Source organism: Myotis lucifugus, unplaced genomic scaffold (genome assembly GCF_000147115.1).
Source record: "Myotis lucifugus unplaced genomic scaffold, Myoluc2.0 scaffold_129, whole genome shotgun sequence".
Lineage (NCBI taxonomy): Eukaryota > Metazoa > Chordata > Mammalia > Chiroptera > Vespertilionidae > Myotis > Myotis lucifugus.
In genome coordinates this window covers 1135660-1151964 of record NW_005871177.1, presented here as the reverse complement: position 1 = coordinate 1151964, position 16305 = coordinate 1135660, and the positions used below count along the sequence as shown (strand labels likewise).

At 39.2% G+C, this 16305-nt stretch overlaps 1 pseudogene; it reads right to left on the bottom strand.

Annotated features, from left to right (window-relative positions):
• LOC102439432 overlaps window positions 1-8494 on the bottom strand; it is a 66534-nt pseudogene extending 58040 nt beyond the window's left edge.
• Between the last annotated feature and the right edge of the window lie 7811 nt (window positions 8495-16305).

Here is a 16305-nt window from a genome sequence, read left to right as displayed (position 1 = left end):
AAGCTTACCAAAATGCTCCTGGCAGCTTTGGTTTTAATAGCAAAAAAAAAAAAAAAAAGAGAGAGAAAATTAAATAATTTTAATGAGACTCGAAATAAATATATATTTATTTATACAACAAAAATATATACAGGAGTTAAAATCAAAAAGCTAAAACTAAACGTATGATCATGAATAAATATTAAAAACAACACTGAAAAAGCAAGCAAAGAATAGAGTATAACAGCATTTCTATAATTTTAAAAATATGCAAACATTTCATTCCCCTTCTACCTTTATGAAACACATACATATGTAGTAGAAATATAAAACATTCAGAAGAACGATACCAATTCAGAGAATGCAATAAGGAAGAGTTCACAGGAAGTTCAATTGTATTTGTTTTTTTGTTTGTTTGTTTTAATCCTCACTTGAGGATATTTTTTCCATTGATGTTTTTAAGAAGAGAATGGAAGGGAAGGAGGATGGGGAGAAAGGAAGAGAGAAAGAGAGAAAAAGAAACATCCGTGTGAGAGAGACACATTGATTTGGTTGCCTCCCACACTCGCCCTGACCTGGGCAGGGGATCGAGCCTGCAACCAAGGTATGCTCCCTTGACTGAGAATCCAACCTGTGGCCCTTCGATCCATGGGCCAGTGCTCTAACCACTGAGCACTGGCTAGGGCTTAATTGTATCCTATATAATAAAGAGCTAATATGCTAATTAGACTGGACAGTGGAACAACCTTCCGGAATGACCAGTGGGCAGGGGGCGGGACTGCAGGGCTGCGAGGGCCTACGCTTGCACGTATTTCATGCATGGGGCCTCTAGCTTGTAATAATTTATTTCCTATTGGTGCTGGCTGCATGGGTGCTTGTTTTATTTTCCCAATGCTTTTTTGTCTCTCTAAATTTATTTCTTAATTGCTGAAAAAGAAACTTGATCCTGCCAAATACACTTTATCTCACCCACCAGGAAAGTAGTCCGTGTATCCTCAACTACCTAATAGGCGAGAGCATCTTCCAGAGTTTAATTCTTTTTACGACTTATTCAAAGTTTATTCTCTCTCTCTCTACATAATATTAACTATAGTTGTTAGATTTTTTTTTCAAGGTATGGTAAAGGCTGAGCTCTATCTTTTAATTGGATGATACTCTGTGATTTTTACATTATTAAATTAATTTGGTTACATTTGATATATTTTTCTATACTCGGGTGGGGTCTTATTGTGGAATTGATTTAAATTTTTTTTAAAAAGAGGCATTTACTCAAAAAGACTTCAAAGATTTATATCTTATGTTAGGAAGTTGAGAATATTTGCTCGCTGGAACTCCGGGTGGTGACTGTGAAGGCAGAGCAACTGGGCAGGGCTGCTCCACCTGAGAGGAGGTGTTGGACCTGCAGGGGCTGTGATACAGCAGGAGGGACAAAAGGTGAGGGGCAGGGAGAGGGGGCAGGGGAGCCATCCAGGCTTTGCCAGCTGACAGAGCAGAAGGGAAGGAACAAAGGAGCCAGCAAATGAGAGAATGTTGTGTGAAGCAGTCCTCCCTCAGAACTCTTCAAAGATTCAGTAAATTCACTAAAATCACAACATTCTGACTGAGATCGAAATTTGGAAGAAATAGTGAAAGAGGGGATACTCACATCAGGGTTTGACATGGCAGAGAACTAGAAGAGCGCGCATGGACAGGAGCTCAGAGGCCTCCAGAAACAGCAAGGAAACACATTTTATAGCGAGCTTGAACTGCTACTAGATTTACAAGTAGAAACTAGGCCATGTTTATTCAAATTTCCAAAGGATAGGAGACACTGCTGTTGGTATCTCTATTAGAGTAAAATATATTTAAAACAGACTGATCTGTTTTCATTTCCTTTAATACAGTTTGTAAATAAAGTTGAAATACAGTTTTTATTTTCAGAAGAATGGCTTCAGAGCAACCAAATTCAAATAATATCATTTAATTGCATGTGTTTTGCTTAGGCCTTCACTAAAAATATGGTAATAGTTTCTTAGAGAAAAGTGTGGAGTAAAGACAAATTCACATACCAATTTTATTTTTGCATCTAGCTATGTACGGAGGATGGCTTAATAGCATACACTTTGCCTCTCTTCTTAGGAAATAGTAATACATGATTCCTAATCACTGCAACAATTTGAAAATAAAGTATGTAATACTTTTGAAGAATTTTAGCTAAACATTTTCTTACTCTGCATTTATAAAATTTCAACATTAAGCATAATGATAATTTTCACTGAAACTTTTTTTGCCTTTTTATATTCTACTAGAGGCCTAGTGCACAGATTTGTGCACCAGTGGGGTCCCTCGGCCTGGCTTGTGGGGATCAGTGGACCTCGAGCCTCCGCAGCCCAGCCTTACCCGCCAACTTGTCAGGCTTCAGCCCACTGTCTGCGTTGATCCCACTCAGCATGAAGTAGTGCATGAAGCGGCAGGCAGCCGGGGAGGAGCCCGGGCCGGGCACCACACCACTCCCACTCATCCGGCCCTGCTGCACCTGTCACTGCCGCTCAGGTGCACTGGGGGAGTGTCCACAGGAGATGCCTGTGCCGTGTGCTCGCCAGCCATCAGCCGGGCGTTTGGCGCCTGTCTGTCAGCTGAGCAGTGCTCCCGTTGTGGGAGTGTGCTGAACACCAGGGGGCAACTCCTGTGTTGAGCGTCTGCCCCATTGTGGTCAGTGCACATCATAGGTACTGGTCATCTGGTCATCTGGTCATCCCGTCCTTCGGTCACTTAGGCTTTTATATATACAGATTTCTTGTGAACTATTTAATCAGTAAATATAATTCTATTTTAAATTTAAAAAGTTCTTGTATTAGAAAAGTAACTATGATAAAGTTACCGAATAAGTAAATTTCCTTCATTTAAAATAGTAAGGACTATGCTACACTGAAATGTGATTTTCTTGTCCTTAAGTAGCAAAATTTCAGTAATTTTTGTTTTTATACATAATATTTGTTCCTTTTAAATTCTGTGCTAGTATGAAAATGATCACAAAGTATATTATGCCATTAGTGGTTTTCAGTGAGAGAAGAAGAAAGTTGATCCTGAAATTTCTTGTTTTTAATAACTCCTTTGCTAAGCAATGAAAATATTTATCTTCTATCAGAAGTTTTATAGGTGGTAAAAGTTAGAAAAAAAACAACTTCCTTAGATTAGTTTTTAAAGTGTGGAAGGCTCTGGAATCAAGATTTTGTGATTCAAAACCACCACTTGGTAGTTTTGTAACCTTGGGTAAGCTGTTTAACTTCCCTGTACCTCAATGTCTTTATTCCTAACAGGAGATTATAACAACATTTCTTTTATGGAACTATTCGGATGACTGAATGAGATCAGATATGTAGAGCTGCCAACATACTGCCAGACATAAATATTAAGACTCAGTAACTGCTAGCTTCTATTATTGTTCTTAAATGATGTAGGTTAAAAATGGCCATCACAGAGGAAGGTTTAACTAAAAATATATATGCATATATCTGTATCTCCCTGTTTGTGTTAAGGCAGCAACCTGGACCAATAAAACAGCACTGGGCAAGGTCTAGGTCGACAGTGGTCAACGGCTTTGTGACTGGTGAATTCAGCTTCTCCACATCTCACTTTCCCATTTGTAAGACGAGAGTTTAGACAAGAGGATTTCTGTGGCTCTTATCTAATTCTAATAGTGATTGATTCAATATGTTTTCTAGAATATGTCTGTAGTAGCAAATAGGAATATGCAGAGGCATAGATAAGTAAAGTGACTCTCAAGAGAGAGAAAAAAGACTGAAAGGAGAGTTTCTCCTGCCAAATTCACTCAGCAACAATAACACAATATACGCTTATATATGGACATGGCAGAGAACTAGAATAGCACACATAGAAAAGAGTTTAATGCACTGAACGTTTGTGTCCTGCAAAATTCACATGTTGAAATTCTAATCCTCAATGTGATGGCATTATCTATTTGGGAGATAATTAGGTCATGAGAGTGGAGCCCTTATGAATGAGATTAGTGTCCTTATGAGAAGCAAAATGAGAGTCTGCTCTCTCTGCTCTGCTCTCTGCCATGTGAGGATACAAGGAGAAGACAACTATCTGCAAAGCAGGAAAAAGCTCTCACCAGGCACCTTTATCTTGGATTTCCAAGCCTCCAGAACTGTCAGATAAATGTTTGTTATAGTCTACAGTCCTATGTCATAGCAGCCTGAACTGAACTGACTAAGGCAAGAGTGAGTTTTCCCAGTCCATTCACTCATTCATTCATTCGAAACTAGAGGCCCGGTGCATGAAATTCGTGCACTGGGGGTGGGGGGGGGGGTGGGTCCCTCAACCCAGCCTGCACCCTCTTGCAGTCCAGGAGCCCTCTGTTAGTAGACATCCTTAGCGCTGCCACAGAGGCAGGAAAGGCTCCTGCCGCTGCAGCTGTGCTCGCCAGCCATGAGCCCGGCTTCTGGCTGAGCGGTGTTCCCCCTGTGGAAGCACACTGACCACCAGGGGGCAGCTCCTGCTTTCAGCGTCTGCCCCCTGGGGATCAGTGCACATCATAGCAACTGGTTGTTCCACTGTTCAGTTGATTTGCATATTAGCCTTTTATTATATAGGATTAATGAACATGTACTATGTGCTAGGCATTGTAGGAGATGCAAGAAATACAGAAATAAATATTTGCCTTCTGTATATTTAGTGGGACAGGCATACAATTGCCATCATTTTGGAAAAGACTATGTCATATGGGGATGTAGGCCATTCATAGACTTCTAGATTGTGTGCTGAGGAAAAAAGGCACTCATCTGAAGGTGGTAAGCTCTATTTCAGGTTGTATCTTTTATATATTGTCTACTTCTCAGCTTTTCTCTTCTATAAAATGGGAATAATTATAATGTTTGCCTTACAGAATATTAAGAGGGTTTAATAATAAAATATTGGTAAAGTTATTAGTAAGTTAGTAATAAATATTAGATTTTTTTTTAATTCAAAAAGGGAACAATATATTTTAGTGATTAGAAGCCTGGTCTTTGGAGTTAAACAGTTCAGTTTTAAATACCATTTACTCTGTGTGTCCGCAGGATATTCTTTATCCTTTAAGTATATCCTCCCACTTAGGGCAGAAACTATGACTGTCCTTTGGTTTGTTGGCATGATAAAATTTTTAAATGCATGTAAAGTACTCTAAAGTGCCAGTGTATTTTAAAATAAAGGATTAAAGATGACACAGAATTAAAGATCCCCTCATGAGCAACATGTACACATATATATTATATTACAGAACATCTTAGGTCAAGGACCTTAGAGGTAGAGCCTAAGACAGGGACTCTTATTCCAATGACTTTAGGAAAGTTCCCTCAGGAGAAGCAGGGGGAGGGAAGCAGGATAGGGTAGGAAAACAAACTAACCAAGCATGTGGCCTCATGCAGACACTTGCTTAAGTCTGATCTCTTGGGGAAGTTTTGAAACACAAATTGCACCACAGAGTTAGTCTCACATTATGACGAGTGGACCAGTTATTGTACTGCTGTGTCAGTCTGTCATTGATCGACTTCCTGAAGGAAGGGCGAAGGGTTAGTCTCTTAAGAAAGTAGCTCCCTACTGGCCAAGAGCAATTCTCTGAAAAAGAAGCAACAGTAAATTATTCTAGTCAACAATCCAGCAACAGAGTGATGGGTACAGATGGGTACAAGGTCTAGATGTACTATTGTTAAGGAAATTGGCTCTTTAATAGCTTAGCTTTCCAGGAGTGAAGGAAGACAGGGGTTTAAAGTTTTTCTTGATTTATAAAGGCAATATGTCCTATGTCTTCTGTTAGACCCTAGAGCAGTGATGTCGAACCTATGACACGCGTGTCAGAGGTGACACGCGAACTCATTTTTTTGGTTGATTTTTCTTTGTTAAATGGCATTTAAATATATAAAATAAATATCAAAAATATAAGTCTTTGTTTTACTATGGTTGCAAATATCAAAAAATTTCTATATGTGACACGGCACCAGAGTTAAGTTAGGGTTTTTCAAAATGCTGACACGCCGAGCTCAAAAGGTTCGCCATCACTGCCCTAGAGCCTTTTCCTCCTCTACTTTGGGCTGCACTTCCTGGAAGGTGGAATGTGTGAACTGCATCAAATGTGCTCTTAACTTTTGGCTTCTGATTGAGTCAGACCAATGGGATCACCTACAGGAGCAAAACGAGCAAGATGAACGCCATTCCTGTACTGTTTACATGTGCTGGCGGCATGCCTGTCCTGAAGGTCACCGTACCTTCAGGCAGCCCACTCTGTCAGGGTTTGGTAAATCCTTCCCCTCTTGTCATTTTATTTATTTTCTTCTTTTTCAGTAATTTTTATTTTTAAAATAAATTTACTCTTTGATTATATTCGTGTAGAAAAAAACATGTGAAGAAAAAAATATATAAAGAAAATTAAAATGATCCAGTATACCCCCAAAATACAATAACAAAAGTTCTATTTCTTCCTAGTCTCTTTGTACATTTATGTCGGATTTTAAAACAAAATTAGTACTGTAAAATGCTCACATGTCCTTTTTTTCATTTTATATTGCAGAGCAACCAATTCTTTAGGACATTAAATATTGTATAAAAACATGATCTTCAGCCCAGTTGACTTGGCTCAGTGGTTGAGCGCCGATCTGTGAACCAGGAGGTCATGGTTTCAATTCCTGGTCAGGGCACATGCCCAAGTTGAGGGCTCGATCCCCAGTGTGGAGGGTTTCAGGAGGCAGCCAATTAATGATTCTCTCATCATTGGTGTTTCTCTCTCTCTATCTCTCTCTCTGCCTCTCTCTCTCTCTCTCTCTCTCTCTCTCTCTGCCTCTCTCTCTCTCTTCCTCTCTGAAATCAATAAAAATATATTTTAAAAAAGCAACAACATGATCTTCAGTTGGGTGCTTCACAATCAAATTAGAGCTAAACCATAATTTATCTCCAATGTTTGGATATTCAGATTGTATTGAATATTTGCTATTAAAACTAATACTACATTTAAACATCCTTCTTTATACATATTTCTTTGTGTGCATTTCTACTTTTTTAGAGATAAATTTTTAAAGATAAAAGGAGTGCAGTAACCAGCACAAAGAGTGTAAGTATTTTTTAAGCCTTTTGATACATTTACCAAACCACTCTCTAGACAGATTGTACCAATTTACAGTGACACCAATAAATAGTCTACAAGGCTCATTTTATCTTCATATTCCTTGCCAACATAAGAAACTCACCTCCCACCCTTTATTGTTATGCATTTAATGGGGGAAGAGTGAATGGTGTCTTGTCTTTTTTCTAAAGAGTTGGCATTTTCCATGTTTACAGGCCATTTACTTGCCCTCTGTTTTTTTGAAGCAGTCCGTGTCTTTCAGAAGACATCTTTCACTTTGGCATGGTCTTATCACATGCTCTTCCTTAGTGGGCAAGGGCATGAAAGCTTTTCCACATTTCAAATTATACAGGCTTTCTCCCAAATGACTAGAATTAGAAAGGCTTATCTTCTGGGCATTAGTGCTATATTTTAATGTCTTGGTAATAAAATAGAGAACTAGGTTGTATTCTTCAGGTTATGGAGGATTTCTGACCATTCCATGGGACCTATCTGAGGTATGCAGTAAGGTGCAAAATTTGGCATTTCTTTCAGGCCCTTTTTTTATTTTTAAATATATTTTTATTGATTTCAGAGAGAAAGGGAGACGAAGAAAGAGATAGAAGCATCAATGATGAGAGAGAATCATTGATTGGCTGCCTCCTGCACGCCCCCCACTTGGGATGAACCTGCCACCTGGGCATGTGCCTTGACCTGGAATCCAACCGTAACTTCCTGGTTCAAAGGTTGCTGCTCAAACACTGAGCCATGCCAGTCAGGCTCTTCCAGGGTCTTTAAAACCGGGCCCACCTAAACCACTTCCTCGTACTGCTTCCAGCAATCCTAATCTGTTGCTATGGTCATACTTGCATAGCAAAGTCCAGCCTTCTTAACAAGAAACACCTCTGGAACTGTGGTCATGTTGATAACATGCATCCCCCATGTGGGAATCATGAAACTTTCTGCCCAGGAACTAAAACGAGGTCCTTGGATTGTGAGCGCTGTCACTAGCTTCTTAGCAGTCTCTATGAGGACCTCTCTGGTTTGGGGGCAGAACGACTCAGCCACTGGGATATCGCACACTCCTCTGGCACAGGAGTGACTCCCATCATAGAAGGTCTGAGGCCTCATGGTGGTTCTGTCGATAAACTGGTCAATAATGACGACATCGCCGGGCTGAATCTCTTCCCTCCAGGAACCACAAGCTGTGGTCACTGTGACATGAGTACAACCCTCCTCCTTCAAAGCCCAGATGTTTGCCTGATAGTTGACTTTTGAAGGCATGATGGTATGCTGCCTCCCATGCCTTGCAAGGAGGACGCAATCAACATTCTTTATCTTTCCCGAAACTAAGGCATCAGAAGGCTTGCCAAATGGAGTATCCACATATTTCTCGGTTCTTCCTTCTAAGATTTCTGCAATGATTCCCATCTTCATGGCTGTGGGGGTGGGCATGCGGGGCAAAGAAGCAGAGCAGGTTCCCTTTCTTGTCATTTCACATGGAAGACTGTTAATGATGCTTTGCTATTACTAGCTTCACGATGGAGCATACATCCTGCTTAAACCATTGTAAAGAGTTTCCTTATTAAGATTTCTTCATAGCCCTAGCTGGTTTGGCTCAGTGGATAGAGCATTGCAGTTTGATTCCGGTCAAGGGCACGTGCCCAGGTTGTGGGTTCAATCCTCAGTACGGGGTGTGCAGGAGGCAGCCAATCAATGATTCTCTTTCATCATTGATATTTCTATCACTCCCTTTCCCTTCCTCGCTGAAATCAATTAAAAAAATTTTTTTAAGATTTCTTCATATAACTCAGAAGTTTGTTATTTGTTTCCTGAAGTGAACCTCATTAATGTAGGTGGTACATCATTTCATTATAAAAATGGATATTTTCCTTACACTAAATTCTAGACACAATTTATTGCACCAGTAAATTCTCACTTAAAATGCAACGAATATGATAGCCTGCAAATGTGAAATATTCTTCATATGGCTATTCCTTATGGAAACCTTTAATAAAATCTGAGGAATTAATATTGAATTGTAATTCATTGAAGTTATTACTATAGAAGATTAAAATAATATATTTCAGAAAATTATCACATAGAAAATTCACAGTAGCCTTATTTTCTTACTAGAGGCCCAATGCACAAAATTCGTGCATCTGCCGCAGCCCCCGCCCACTGCGGCTTTGTCTGGAAGGAAGGATGTCCAGGAGGACGTCCGGTCTAATTAGCATATTATGCTTTTATTATTATAGATGACCAGGTATACATGAGTATTATTCAGAAATAATGTATACTTAATTTATGTCTAATGTGGCACTGTAGAACAGTGGCAAAGCACAGTCTTTTCAACCAATAGTGTTATGTTAACTGGATAGCCATATGAAAAAAAAAACAACCTTAACCACTACTTCACACAATGAATAAAAATCAATTCCAGATGGATTGTATAGCAGAATGTGAAATGTAAAATAATAAAATAGCTAGAACAGGGATGGGGAAACTTTCTCCTGCTAAGGGCCATTTGGATATTTATAACATCATTCCAGGGCCATACAAAATTCTCAACTTAAAAGTTAGCCTGCTATATTTGTGCAAACATTTAATTAACTCACCCTTAATGCCTTGGCAGGCCCAGACCAAATAATTTCTCTGGCCTATGGCCCGAGGGCTAGATGCTCCCCACCCCTGATCTAGAAGATAACATAGAGAATATCTTTAAAAATGTAGGGTAAACAAAGATTTCTCAAAACATAAGAAGTGCTGATGGTAAGGAAAAAGATTGGCAAATTGGACTACCTTAGAGTTAAGAATTTCTGTTTCAAAGTCACAATTAAGGAAACCAGCCCTAACACTGAAACCAGGCCCTAATAGGTGTTCTGTGTGTCTCCCCCTGCCCCCCAGATTTTTAGTGTATTTCAGGAGATAATAATAGGCCTGCTCACAGCACTCTGGAGACCACCAGACCAAGCTGGATCAGAATAGTCCCAGAGGGTTGATCAGGAGCACTTATTAGTAGCAACTAAATGACCCTCGATGACTTCTTAGCACAGGAAACTAAGATTCAGGGAACTTAAGTAGCAGATTTGTTACATTTAGCACTCAGAGCCCATTAAGCAGTGAGCGGTCATTCAATAAAGAAGTTCCCATGCAGACAATGGACACAGACACTGGGGGTGGGGGTGGGGGGCAGGTGGCACCTGGCCCGGGGTGGGAATGGCGGGGGGGGGGGTCAATTGGGAAAAAAGGAGACCATTACTAAGTAAAACATATGTAAAACCTTAAACAATAACAAAAAAAAAAAGAAAATCCCACGCAGAGACCAAAATTGGACACATAGGACTAACTAATCAAACTCTGCCCGGCTGGAATGCCTTTGTTCTTTCTTGCCTCTTCCACATCCCTTATCTAAGATCACTTAGTTCCAAGAATGTCCAATCCAATGTGGTTAATAAAATTATATAAGTTTCAAGTGTACAATTGGTTAGTTAAAATTATAGGTTGCCGGTGTACAGTTCTATAATACATCATCTATATATCGTATTGGTTGGTCACCACCCCAAGTTAAGTCTCCTTCCATCACCATTTATCCCCCCTTGACCCTCTTCTACATCCCCCCCCCACCACCCCTTTTTCCCTCTGGTAATTACCATACTGTTGTCTGTGTCTATGAGGTAGTTTTTGTTGTGTGTTTTTTGGGGTTTTTTTACTTAATCTCTTCACCTTTTCACCCAGCCCCTCAACCCCCTGCCCCTCTGACAGCCTTCAGTCTGTTCTCTGTATCTATGAGTCTGTTTCTATTTTGTTCATTAGATTCTATATATAAGTGAAATCATATGGTACTTGTCTTTCTCACACTGGCTTATTTCACTTAGCATAATACTCTCCAGGCCCATCCATGCAGTCACAAAGGGTAAGATTTCCTTCTTGTTTTTTACCGCCAAGTAATATTCCATCAATTCAAGCCCTTTAATTAGAATTAACAAATATGTATAGGTCCTTTCTAACCCCATCCTTCAAATTTTCTTTGAGAGGAGACTGTATGACCAGCCTTGCCTCCTGTCTCCCCATCTGGCCGCCTGACAAATCAATCTTTGTGAAAATCTGTTGCCTCAGGCTTTGGCTTTTCTGGGTGCCATGAGCATCAAATTCACTAAATTTGTTCAGTAACATTGAGAGAGAAAAAAAGGAAGTTACAAAGGGGGAGAAGATACAAACAACAAAGGGCTGGTATCCTAAATATAGATAGAAGTCCTAAAATTCAGTAGAGAAAAGACAATCCAACTGCAATATGGCAACAGACTTGAAAAGTCCCTCGCAAAAAGTATACCAAAACGGTCAATAGACATTTAAGAACATGCTCAATATTATTAGACCTCAGGGAAATGGAAGACAAAAACCATTTTTGTAGGTTTGTTGTGGTGTACCACCAGAATGACAAAACACAAACAGGCAGGAGTTGGGGTCGGGGAAGAGCGACTGGGGAGAGGTCAATGGGGGGAAAAGGAGACATATATAACACTTTCAACAATAAAGAATTTAAATTTAATTAAAAAAAGCACACAGAAACAAAGCAGAGCAAACAAAGTATTAGTGCAAATATGGACCAATAAGAGCTTCTATAAATCACTGGGGAGTGGAGTATAAATTTGGAAAGCTGTTTAGCAGTATTTACTCAAGTTGATTATAAGTATACTTCATAATCCCTCAATTTAACTCTTACCTTTATACAGTAGCTCTCCCCTTCTCCCCATTATCTGCACTTTGACTTTCCATGTTTGAAGTTATCCACAGTCAACCGTGGTCCAAAAAAATTAATGGAAAATTTGAGCAACAAACAATTCATGTTTTAAACCATGTGTTATTCTGAGTACGGTGATGAAATCTCATGCCCAGGATCTGAATCATCTCTTTGTCCAGAGTATGTACACTCTAATGCTCTCTGCCAGTTAGTGACTTAGTAGTCATTTAGTTATCAGATTGACTGTTGAAGTATCACAACGCTATGTTTAAGTAACCTTGTTTTACTTAGTAATGTTCCCAAAATGCAACAGTAGTGATGCTGTCCACTCAGATATGCCAAAGAGGAGCCAGTAAATGTGTCCTTTAAGTGAAAAGGCGAGCACAGTACATTAAGATATTTTAAGAGAGACCAACTTCACGTAACTTTTACAGTCTATTGTTATAATTGTTCTATTTTATTAGTAGTTATTGATGTTAATCCTCTACTGTGCTTAATTTACAAATTAAAATGTATCATAGGTATATATGGATAGAAAAAAACATAATATACATAGGGTTCAGTATTATCTATAGTTTCAGGTCTTGGAATGTTTCTCCCATGAATAATGGGATACAACTGAACTCAAACAAAATGTACACAGGTGCACCAAAGGAAAAATTCAGTAATATTCACCATATTATTGGTAGCAGTCCAAAACTGGAAACAACCAAAATTCTAATCAATAATAAAATATTTAAATAAGCAAACACACATACTAATATTATTCAGGAATGAAAATGAAACAAAAAAAGTTACACACACACACGCATGCACACACAAAAAAACACAGATAAGTGAAAGAAGTTAGATACATGGTGTTAATACAGTTTGATTTCATTTGCATAAACTTCACACTGGCAATAATATTTCCAAGATGAGTCCTGACAGTGGATATATTTAGGAAGAAGAAAAGGGTTGAAATTGGGAGGGGGTCTGAGATGAAGAACAGGTGAATTTAGACTGCTGGTAAATGTCCCATTTCTTATGGCTGTTGAGTTTACATAAGTTTACTTGCAATAAGTTATTACACTACACACTTAGGACTTTTTCACTTTTCTGTATGTATGTTATACTTCGAGAGCTTTTTTTAAGTACACAGACTCAAATAGAGGAAGTGATCACGAAACTGAAGTAGTCATGTTAAGGCTTTTGTGATGGCAACTTGGACTCCAAGGACTTTCTAGAAAATCTAATCAGTTCGAGAATGTTTCCTCTAAGTAACATGGAATTTACATGTTATCCAATATTTTTTCTACATGCTTTTAATGTGTTTTTTCATAGGTAAAAGAGATAAAGAAAGGAAACGGATATTTTGGAGTGTAAATACTGTGTAAGTCAAATGATAGATGCTTTACGTGTTTGTTTTTTAATCATCAGAAAATACCATGGTTCAGATTAAGAAATTGAGACTCATAAATGTTAAGTAACGTGCCTGAGGTCATATATCTGAAGGATATGTGTCCGAGGACAGAGCTAGTAAGGGTTAGAGTCTGATTTCATATAAACTACATACTTTGCACATGAAACCGACATGAGAAAAACCTGAACTTTACTGTCAAAGACCTGAACTTATGCTATTACCTCATAATATATACTTGTAGGACCCTGAAGCAAGATACTTAACCATCTGAACCTTGGTTTCCTTATTTCTGAAACAGAAAACTGGAGGTTACTACTGCCCCGCCCATATCCCCTTTACCACCCAGAGCACCCATCTCCCATCCGCAGTGAGCACGGGCTGACAAAGGCCCTCTTTGGGTTAGACTATTGCCCCCCGAGTGTTGTTCCCTCCCAGAACTTCCCTCTGTCCCCAGCGATCTTTACCAGTGCCTGTTGGATACACAGGCTGGCTCATTGCATCTAGGGGTTCAACTTTGTGGTGCAGTTTGTGCTCAGAGCTTTCCAGAGACCTCTTTCTTGCTTCGCTTTTATTTCCTGTCCTGTCCTGCTTCCTCAATCTCCTTCTCTAAGGGCACTTTCTCAGTAAATCCTTTGAAAAGAATCTCCCTCTTGGGCTTTGTTCTTCTATAACCAAAGGCAAAATATATTCACTCAGATGTTATACAAATAAAATGAAATAAGTATATGAGAAACATTTTATTAACAATATTATAAAAGTCTAATACATGCAGGAGCACCAAAGCCCCATCGAAGCAAGTCTAGCCCCAGAGGGGTGTCTCCAGCACAGAAGTTCTCCCACTGCAGACACAGCTGATTCTCACAGCCAATTGGCCTGGAAGTCAATTCCTCACAGTGATAACTACAACAATCAAGGCTTAACTACAACAAGACTGTGCACAAAGCCCACAAGGGGGTGTACCAAGAGTGTCTACCTCAGGTAATTGGGACACTTAGCACAGAAAGGCACTCTATTGACACAGCAAAGCATAAAAAATGCCGAGACATAGAAACAGGACACAAACAACAGAATTGGAGGAAAGCAAACTGTTGGATATAGAGTTCAAAACCACACTTTTAAGGTCTTTAAAGAACTGTCTAGAAGCCGCCGATAAATTTAATAAGGCCCTCGAAAAGACTGGTGAGACCGCCGATAAATGTAGTGAGATCCTCAAGAAATCTAATGAGACCCTCGATGTTGTGATAAAGAACCAACTAGAAATTAAGCATACACTGACTGAAATAAAGAATATTATACAGACTCCCAACAGCAGACCAGAGGGTCGCAAGGATCAAGTCAAAGATTTGAAATACGAAGAAGCAAAAAACACCCAACCAGAAAAGCAAAATGAAAAAAGAATCCAAAAATACGAAGATAGTGTAAGGAGCCTCTGGGACAGCTTCAAGCGTACCAACATCCGAATTATAGGGGTGCCAGAAGATGAGAGAGAGCAAGATATTGAAAACCTATTTGAAGAAATAATGACAGAAAACTTCCCCTACCTGGTGAAAGAAATAGACTTCCAAGTCCAGGAAGCGCAGAGAACCCCAAACAAAAGGAATCCAAAGAGGACCACACCAAGACACATCATAATTAAAATGCCAAGAGCAAAAGACAAAGAGAGAATCCTAAAAGCACCAAGAGAGAGAAAATCAGTTACCTACAAGGGAATACCCATACGACTGTCAGCTGATTTCTCAACAGAAACTTTGCAGGCCAGAAGGGAGTGGCAAGAAATATTCAAAGTGATGAATACCAAGAACCTACAACCAAGACTACTTTATTCAGCAAAGCTATCATTCAGAAGTGAAGGCCAGATAAAGAGCTTCACAGATAAGAAAAAGCTAAAGAAGTTCATCACCACTAAACCAGTATTATATGAAATGCTGAAAGGTATCCTTTAAGAAGAGGAAGAAGAAGAAAAAGATACAAATTATGAACAACAAATACATATCTATCAACAAGTGAATCTAAAAATCAAGTGAATAAATAATCTGATGAACAGTATGAACTGGTGATTGTAATAGAATCAGGGACATAGAAAGGGAATGGACTGACTATTCTTGGGGGGCGGGGGGAAGGGGTGTGGGGGTGAGGGAAGAGATTGGACAATAATCGTGCACCTATGGATGAGGACAGTGGGTGGGGAGTGAGGGCGGAGGGTGGGGTGGGAACTGGGTGGAGGGGAGTTATGGTGGGAAAAAAGAGTAACTAATGTAATAATCTGAACAATAAAGATTTAATTTAAATTTTAAAAAAAAAGTCTAATACATGCAGAATTATATAAAAAGTAAAATTTATTATTTTTATTCCTTTTCTCTCACATATCAAAACTACCACCTTTCAGGTACCTAGGGAACTTGTGTTCTCTCTTCTCTCTCACATGTCAAATCAAGAAATTAGTGAATGTTCTGATACCTGTGTCCCTCAGCTAATCAGTCAGTGTTGTGGCCTTAAGATCGAGAGGTGTTCAAGAGAAGGAAGAGAAAAAAATGGGTCTGGTCAGCTTGCCTTGGTCACAAGTGCCTCAACCTGGGTAAATACATTTTGCTAATCTAGAGGTATTCAATGTTTTTGCTCAAGTACCTCCTAAAAGAATGTTTGAATTATATTTTTTTCCCAGTGTTTAGCTAACGTTTCATATTGATGTGTTAAGAGTGAAGCATGATTGTAACTTCCAGCAAGTTGTATATTGCATTGGTGTGTTAAACATTTTTCATCAAAACATTAGCACATCTAATTTAACTTATTTAATTTAGTTAATGTCTGCCAAAGAACTTATTGCTAAAGCCAGTTCTTAACTGTGAAACCAAAGATCTAAATCAGGCTTTTCTGCGAGAAGGAGAAACAAATCCCGATTTTGTTTTTCAATCAAAACAAACATGCAAATATATGTTCCCACCAGCTTCTCTCCTCTGAATTCTAAGATGTATAAATAATGCGTCATTTTCAGGAGGTAAAGTCATGGAAGTTCAGAGTGGCAAGAAAGGAAACTGTCCTCTCCAATGTTTTCCCTGATTTGGCACCTTGGGGTGCCACCTTGGGGTGCCCCTGCACTGTCAC